General features: G+C 32.1%; 1 protein-coding gene across 2 annotated transcripts in view; it reads left to right on the forward strand.

The window, feature by feature from the left end:
- LOC106461515 (centrosomal protein of 135 kDa-like) overlaps positions 1-3045 on the forward strand; it is a 152886-nt gene extending 149841 nt beyond the window's left edge. For both annotated transcript variants that reach the window (XM_022388501.1, XM_022388500.1), the window contains one exon: positions 1658-3045. The gene's annotated coding sequence lies outside the window, so the exon portion shown is untranslated. The remainder of the gene's footprint in view (positions 1-1657) is intronic.
- Positions 3046-9878: the final 6833 nt, after the last annotated feature.

Below are 9878 nucleotides of genomic sequence, written 5' to 3' on the forward strand. Positions count from 1 at the left end.
GCTTTTGTGTTACGTAATTCAATACCGTAACTAATACTATGAGTTTGCTGGGTGATTTCTAGTTTGTTACACAGGTTTTAGACACACTTCAAAGAGAAACAAGTAATAAAATTAAATAAAAACAGATGTTGACTGTTACGGGCCTGAGGCTATTTAGGATAAATACTGTCTTCAGTACTCGTACAAATGTGATTGTGGGTTTTAAGACAAGTAAGGTAATACATGAGGTGGGTCTACTAGATCTAAGTGGAAAAGAATGTTGAATAAGAGAAAGTGGCCACTGAAAAGTACCTGTCTTCAGTACTCATACAAATGTGATTGTGGGTTTTAAGACAAGTAAGGTAATACATGAGGTGGGTCTACTAGATCTAAGTGGAAAAGAATGTTGAATAAGAGAAAGTGGCCACTGAAAAGTACCTGTCTTCAGTACTCATTACCCTTCAACTCCATAGTGAAGACACATATGGTAGGAAAGAGTAAAGTGCACACACACACACAAAAGTACATACTCTGAGAAGCAGCTTCAAATTAAAGAAGTATTGAATAGAAATAGATAAAAATCCATCAGAAAATTTGGGGAAGTTGTAAGGGTTTTATACCCTGCAATGTAGTGAGAAAGAAAGAAAAATGTTTAATTCCACAAAGAAGTAAGCCAAAGGTTCTAAAGTGTAAATCATACAATATTATTCAAAATAAAAAACTATTTATTAAAAAAAGCTACATATTGGTCATTGGCCACCAATTTGAGATTAATGGCATGTAGCATCATAGCCATGCACATGTAAGAACAGTGGACTTTCATGCACATTAAAGCATCACATTTGTTGACTTTACAATTCTGTATGAATACTTCTCCAGTATAAACTATTTTTTCTATAATTGTGAAATTTATATGATCTTTTAGGCAGATGGTAAAATAAATACTGAAAGGAGAAAAGTTTTGTTTTTTAAGCCATTGAATTCTGTGTGGTTCATTGCCTTCTGGCATAGAAATCTTAGCTTTGGTGTCAAGATAAACAACAAACATGTACAGTTTTTTTGCTTTTCATTCATAAAAAATGTGGTACTTTGTGAATTTAGACGTATAGCAGCAGTTGACACAAAATGTTGTTGTTTGTGTTACTCAAGTTAATAAGATATCCAACAATATACCTATTTTTAATAACTCTCTTTAGAAGAAACAATAATGTCAAAGAAATTTGACATTAATTTAAAAATAACTGTCAATGAAATGACTATTTTGGGATGATTATTATGTAATTTTTGCATAAATAGAAAATCAGTGACAGGAAGTGCAGCAAACTAGTTTTAGTGTCATGTAAGTAAATGTACACTCCTTTTTTTTAGTCATGATATTTATTCATTTATGAAGATTGTTATTGCATTATTAACTTAGTATAAGAATACAGGACTTAATCTACATCTCCTAAGGTGCCAAAAATATTAAGAGCAAGATACCCAACTGGTAAGTAAGTGCATTCTAATCATTATACGTTTTGTCTTGTGAAGTTTTTTATGACATTACATCCTAATAGTCAGTCCTTTGTATAAAATTAACTGAAAGTTGAAGTTATTTTTCAGTTTTGATTTATATAGTTAGCTTGCTTAGATTATTACATATATGTTCAAACTAGTGACACTTTTTTCTTCTCTGTAGAATACTGTTGAAAATCCTCAAGATAACAGTGATCAGCAGAAGCTATAGTGTAAACACTACCACTGAAGAGTGTATGTTAGACCGAGATTTATCATACTGTTGTAAATGTTATTTTTGTTAGACAGAAAGTGTAATTTATACAATCTTTATGAAAAAAAATATATGATTTTAATTGAAGTAAAATTTACACACATTTAAAGTATCTTTCTATTTTTTAAAGATAATTTAACCTTCAGAGTGTAATAAAAATTGTACATACTTTTTAAGGCAATGCATATTAGGAAGTACATAATTTATTTCTATCAAAAAATACATACCCAAGAAATATCAATTAAAAAACTTCATCTCAAACTGTGTTGAACTCATCAACAAACTACATTCATATTTCAACCTTAAAGTATATCTACCAGTTTCTTTCATTACAACAGATATAAAAATATCAAGTTTCTATTATAGCAGAAGTATTTTTTGCAGGAAATGCTCCAATCATATCTCAGCAAGGTTTTAACATTAATGGGAAACATTTATATAATACTTTTTTTTTATTACATAATGTAAAAATAAACTTGTCACCGAGACTTGGCCTATTGTAGAGTTCACAGTTTTTAAGGCAAGCTACATTATTGTGACCAGAACAGATACAAAAGCTTTTCTAAAACAGGTATGGTTATTAAAAAATTTTAATTATAGTTGTTAGGATGTATTTCTTAAGTTGCATATAGATACTTAACAGAAGAATTAAAGCTAATCACTTAGACACTAATGAAAATGCTTGAATTTCTTACAAATAACATGCCTTTCAAACAAGTTGATAAGCTTATAAGAACTCTCACTTGATTAAAAGAACATTTCAGATATTCCTTATATTTACATGAAAACTATTTTAGTAAATTATCTGTACATCTTGGATACTAAACAACCACAATTTGATGACTTGGTAATTCGTTATTTTGAGAACAAAGTGACTGTGAACTGTTGCCTGCAATAAATATTTTGATTTTGTAGTTGATAAGAAAATTAAGTTTGATACAGGTTAGTATTACTACTTTTCTGGTAAAAAGATAACTTAAGAAACACAAGGACAGTATGATTATAAAGAAAAACCCTATATTTGAAATTACTGTACCTTACAAACACTTGTTCAAGAGGAACAAAGTTTCAATATAGGCACATTAAAAACTTTGAACACAGTACAGTGTATTTCAGAACTATATTATTAGAGGAAAGTCTAAGAATCACTTAATACTTTCTGAAACAGATAATGCTTGCAGTAACTTTACTGAAGGTTAGGCTACATATGCTAATTAGGAACAGGGCTTATGTGGATACTTTGTATGGATTCAGAATGTTATCAGTAATCAAAGACCAGGATGTATTTGATTTTGAAGTCAATAAATATGTGTACTTCTATTTGTGCATTCAGGAAATATCACTCTACAATACTAAGGTACGTAAAGCACACTGATCAGTTAAGACTGTTGTTGGATGGTATCAGGACAATATCCCCCCACGAACGGAACATTTAAAACTAAGATTGACATGTTTACTCAACTGTATACAGTACATGCTTTTGTCATGGATGCACCATTCCTTGCTATTTATTCTCTTCTGCCAGATAAAACTGAAGCAACTTATACCACTCTGTTTCAACAACTGATCAGTGGTAATTTGAGACTGGCAAATACAATGGCTGATTATGAAAAATTCATGATTCACAGCTGGAAACATCTTTTTCCCTGAAGCTGAAATAAAAAGGATGCTTTTTTTTCATTTAAACCAAAATACTTATAGGAAGATACAGAGCTACATGGCCTCAAGTAGCAATACCAAGATGACGTAGACGTTTCGCTTAAAATGAGGATGATCTCAGCACTTGCTTATGTTCCACCAGACAACATCACTTCTGCCTTTGAAGAGTTGTCTGAAATATTACCACCAGAATCGCATCCAATCAATGATTATTTTGAAGACACCTACATCAGCACGTTAAGGGTATCATCAACCAACATTTGAAATAAATCTTTGGAATATGTGTGAACGAGCAACAGATGAGCTGCCAAAAACAAACAATTCAGTTGACGGATGGCATCGAAGCTTTCAATTGAATGTTGAATATTTGGAATTTCATCACATTCTTTCAGTGTGAACAAGCTTTACAACAATTCTACAGCACACAGGCTATAGCTGGTTGTAGTCCACAGCCAAAAAGAAAGAAAGAAGTACAAAGATGTAACAGTCTGACTACTTACAGTGATTTGAAATGAGACACTGCAACATTCTGAACTATTTGAATGGAATTGCTCACACCTTAGGTTTTTAGGTGTACTAACCTTAACTGTGGTCTAGAGTTCAGTAGGTGCATTAGCATCTTTTTACGTATAATTATTGGCTTTTCTAGTTTTAATAAAGCTGTTTTTTAATTCAATTTGAATTGCATTTTATTGTCAGAGATTTTGTCTTCAGGGACATTGTCCTAGACTCTCATTCGATAGCACATGCATGATTATACTTGCATCCCACTTCCATGATTTGCAAAAGCTATTTAAAAAATTCCAAGACTAAACTGTCATTTTCATGGACCTAACATACTCATTTTAATGGAAAGTGAACCAAAATTAAATATTAACCTGATGTTTATTATATTTTATAAAACTGCAGAAACAGCTGTAGACAATGTTCTAGTGATAACACTAACACCTGAGCTTCCCAGTTAATGCTTATTCAACAAAAAAAAGGAAAAAATACTATAACAGGCCATTAAAATAAATTATCATGCATTACTAAACAAAGCATATGGGAATTCTTTCATTTATGGACCCCTAAATGTATTCCAGCTTTTACCAATTTAAGTTCAATAACAAGTGATAAGGCCTTGCATCTGTCTCCCAAATAACGTACTTTGGCTGGAGCTAAAACTCCTTTAGCATGTACCAAAACGTGAATAATTTTTATTGAACATCACCTTGTGTTATCAATGAAAACACTAATGAATTCTCTGTCACAAACATCTAAGTATATTTCAACTTAGGTTTAATAATGAGTGATAAAGCCTTGCATATTTCTCTCAAACACTGTGCTGGAGCTAAAAATTCCTCTAGTATGTAATCAAAACCAAGTAATATGTATGGAACATATTATTTCAACTTGGCAATAGGACAAGTTAACTCGTATCTGATCAACTGCTTAACATATATCATATCACCATGCTAACCAAGCAAAGTTTCACACTCAATGTTACGACTGAGACGACTTATTTATATTGTTGCGCACACTAACAGTGTTGTACATATCCTGTTTTCCACAGTATTGCACCCCATTATTTTGTTTTCTCTGTGTTTAATGCTATATTTCCAACTGACAAACTGGAAACCTTATGGGTCAGTAAAACCTTTATATTTCAACTTGGTGTTCAACCTGGATCTTTTTTTGTACAATAACACATACGATGTTTAAATATTAAAATTTAAAACAATAATTGTTGTGAATAATGTTTTGTTGTCAAGTGTATCAGTCACTAGTAATCAACATAACTTGAAATTGTTTCACAGTTTTACTTGTCACTACAAGTTATGTTGATGACAAGTAAAACTGTGAAACAATTTTAAAATTTTTTTATTCATTTGAGATTTGAAAGAAAAAACTAATAAAACAAGGAGACAAAATAATATTAATAACACACCACAACACTGTATTTACAATCCTGACAGTCCCTTAAAAACAGAACATTTTCCCTTAATTATTCAGTAATGGGGACTAAAATATCTCTGCCTAGATCAATAATTGTATAAATAACCATGTCTTAATGGGTATAACCTGATGGACTGTCATTAGTAATAATTATACAAGTACTTCATGAACAGCAGTTATGTTTGTGTCACTCGTTTTATTATATTGTTGACATTTGGGCTGTTGTTTTTTTTCCTCTCTCTTTTATTAATGAATATTAGATAATTGATGAATAACTTAGGCTAGAAACATGAGTTACTTTTCTAGAGTTTATGCTGAAGATAGAATTAGGAAAAGTCTTAAACATTATGTTCTTTATCCAATCAACAGTTTTATGATTTTAGATTTCCAATAAATAAATCTTTGCTTATTTTACACTAACAATATCATTCCAATTCTAGTCCCATAACGTCTGTTTTCTTGCAGTCTTGTTAAGTCAATGTATTTCTGTTTAACAAAACTAAATAAATACTAATATAGCTTGACGTCAACAACAATTGGGATGTAGGAATGATGGTATTATTATCAAGAACCTCTTCATAAAAACCATTAATTTTCCAGCATTAAATTGTTTTTATAAAATTCCACGAGTTTCAAGGATTTCTGATATGATACACGCCTCCTATTACACAACACCTTTTCTCGATCTTCCACTGCCCTCTAACGCATTTATGCATTACACTTTATACCCCATAATTTTGAGCTGCTCATTTAACATGGATAGAGCATGAAACACTCTCCTAGAGTAGCTGGATCCATCTGTGCTAATTTACATGAGCCTCACTTTCAAAGTTGATACAATACAATTCAGATGTTTCTCACTTGCTTTCAGTTTTTAATAAGTTTGCTTTGAAAATTCTTGCATTCTGGTGTATTATTGACTTTACCATTTTCACACACATAATTGCAAATTAAAGAGTTCACAATATACCATGATTACCATCACAGCTCCTGAAGTTACAGGGGACTGTTACCCAGGCCTTGCAATCGATGTCGTCTGCCAAGGAGGTGCATACCTTAGTTCATCAAGAGTTAGCTTCTTACCTGGGGCCTTCTCCTCCACAATGGCCAGCACCTCTTCTGGCTGATAAGAATTTTCAGGACAAGGATGATTTAGACAACCTTTTTCCTGTTCCTTCTTTCCCATACTGCCACACCCTACACATTTGGAGGAGGTTCGACCTTCTACTCTTTTCCTCCAATTAATTACCCAGATTTGACACATTTTGAATGTTTCTTCTGTTTCTTATGATGCCTCTCCTTGCCTTTTGTATGAGATCCCTAACTCGAATAATTTAGTGTTTCCCCCTTCACCTGACACAGCAGTTTTATCACAGTTAAGAGGTTAGTATGCCTCGAGTTTCTGGCCAACATGCTTTAGCATTTCATTGCTCTTCAAATCGTTATTTGGATTCCCAACAGTTATTTCTGCTGTTACCCATCTGGGGTTCTAATCCTGAGGCTTCTGTATCCTTTTCATAGTCACAATATTTGAGGATTTGTGTTTCCTCTCCCCTTTGCACTTTTTTCCAAGGCCTTTCAATGTTCTCCCAATGAGTTTTTTGGAGTAACTTTGATCCCTTCTGTGATTGATTTTGATAAGGCTCTTTTCATTGGCCCTTTCCCTACATTCCCTTGTTAAATATTTATCTTCCTCCTCCACAGCTCCTGATCCTTTTCATGTCCTCTCACTTCCACACCTCTTCCATTACCCGCATCTTGATGTTCTCGTCCTTATCCTTGTTTTTTCCATGTCCAATTAGAACATCTAGAGTGGTATAGATGACTACATAGTGGGATCAAGTCCTGTGAGAGCCAGGCTTCACTGCTGTATCAACATTAGAAGACACCATCCTCTAGGTAACTTGTGTTTTAAGATAATTGAGGATGCAGTTGAAGACCTGCAATGTGACCACAAAGAAGCAGCTACTTGGATCCCAGTCCAGTTACAATGCCATCATTGTTCATGCTAAAGATACAGATGTGAGGTTGCTGTATTTAGCTAATTTTACAGATTGGTGTTCCCAAAATCAAGCACCCAAAATCATATTAAGTAAATTGATATTGCTGTGGTTCATTGCTTTATTGGAGGAGTTGCAGCAACTGCCTTTCCTGGTTTGTATGCAGTTACTAGATGTCATACAGTGAGTACTTTTGCAGGCAAAGGTAAGCTAGCAACTTTAAAACTGGTGAAGGGATCAACAAAATTTCAGCAATGTTTCAAGTCCTTAGGATGGCCATTGTGAGTTAAAAGTGAAAGAGCTAAGACAAGTGGATAAATCTGTATGTGAGCCATATGGTTCTAAAATTGGCACATGTGATATAAGTAAATTCAGATATGAGCATTTTTGCTCTAAACAGAGGAAATATGAAAAATTTCATCTTCCACATTGTCAAGACACCCCAAGAAAACATGTCCAAAGAGCTTACTACTAAGCTGCTATATGGAAATGCTGTTTGCAGGTTCCAAGTCCTGTTGGTCATGGATGGAGAATGGACAACTCAGTCTTGGATGGATGAAGCACCTGTTCCTGAAGCTGTGGTCAAGCTTATGTCTTGTAAATGTTCATGCACAATGCCAAACTGTACATGTTTGTCCAATAATATGAAATGTACCAACATGTACTAGCTCAAAACATGTAACAATCAAAAATATATGAATCACCAAGAGGTAGAAGAAATATATGAAACAGATTATTTAGATGAGGATAAAGATGCAGATGAATATTGAAATAAAGCTAACTATAAAAACTGGGATACAGTGTGTTGCACTTACTGTTCTTGAGGGAGACATGAATGGTTTGATTTTACAGCAAAATTAATAAGTTTATTGTATTAAAAATAACATTATGAGAAAAACATGGTTTAATAAGCATTTGCATCATTAGAAAGCTTTCAGATTTATTCTAAAAAAAATGGCATGGCTTTAGGAACAATATATAAACACCCAGTAATCGTTAGAAGAAATATAATTTGTTATTTAAACAAAATTTTGGACAAATTGTGAGATAAGATATGCAACATATTGGACATAAATAGACTAAAATATTAGATATATGCAACATTAAAACATGATTGACATGTATGTGGTCTAACATGGGCCTGTTTTGTATGTGTTTATTTACATAGAAAGCATGAGAGTACGAAATGATAAATTATAAAAAGACATGATTTAATTGATTTTACATAACCCTTTTAACATCCATTAACGTTATTTGTTTACCTGGATATGTTAGTGTTACTCATTTATTTGTGTACCTGGATATGTTAGTGTTACTCATTTATTTGTGTACCTGGATATGTTAGTGTTACTCATTTATTTGTGTACCTGGATATGTTAGTGTTACTCATAATTAAGAGTTTTTCAGAATCAGGAAAGGAACACAGTGGTTGAGCTAAATGAGGTATAATATGTTCAATTAATTATTATTATTATGTAATAAATTAGTTAAAATTTGGAAAGTTTTCTGTTATTTTGCTGTATTTAGTACTTTAAAATATACCTGCAGTCCCTTCTGTGTCAAACAGTCCTACATATTTCACTTTATGAGCAGAACTTTCACAGCTAAAAATAACCAATTTTTAGGCTACATATCTGAGATTGTTACCACAGTGCATTGGGTTGTTGAGATAATAAGCCTTCCAAAAATGTATATTTTGCCAGAATTTTTATACCAAATCCATGAAATTTGCCTTACTACAGAAAAAAGTATTTGGTAGCAAGAAACTAGAAGCTGTTACCTGTTAAACCGTTTAATTATCACAATAAATGCTTGAAAGGAAAAATAAGTTTTAAAAAATCTGCATATATTGATCATTTTATACTACCATAGAAACACACTGATTTTTGGCACTAATTAGTTTTGTCTCGTCTCAACTTTAACTTTTTTATTTTTTTTGCTGTTGAATTTTTTAAAATATTGTTTTCATAAATTCTTCCAAGATTAGGCCAGTACAGAATAAATTAAAAGTATTAACAATTTTAAAATGTTGCCTATAAATATGCTTTAGATTTTTTTGCTAAATTTCAGTTTAAAAAAAGGTTTTGGATTTTCTAATAGATTTGAAAATTTTTAAAAACATGACCTAAACTTTTCACTAAACTTAGGAAACACAATGCTAGAAACTTTAATTATGTTTCTAATCATTCTATACAAGCATGGTGTAAAACAAGATAAGCACTCATTGCTACATGCACTTGCAATGTACAAGGTAATTTTGACAAGCAAATGTTCAAAGGTAACTAACACTTTTAAATTGTTGATTTTATTAAAGTCAAACTTAGCAAACCTACTGATCAGCTAACAAAACTATATGAATTGGAGCACTACAATGTGGCTAAAAGAACATTTTTACTGTCATTAAACATAAAACAACTAAAAAGAGTTACTACTTTCATCATCTTTTTCTCAAATTTTTACGATAATCACCAGACTTTGCTAAACTTTTGATTAAAACCTCAATTACATACAATAAATATTTAGTATGCTAGAAA

This window comes from Limulus polyphemus, unplaced genomic scaffold, assembly GCF_000517525.1.
Source record: "Limulus polyphemus unplaced genomic scaffold, Limulus_polyphemus-2.1.2 Scaffold976, whole genome shotgun sequence".
Classification (NCBI taxonomy): Eukaryota; Metazoa; Arthropoda; class Merostomata; order Xiphosura; family Limulidae; genus Limulus; species Limulus polyphemus.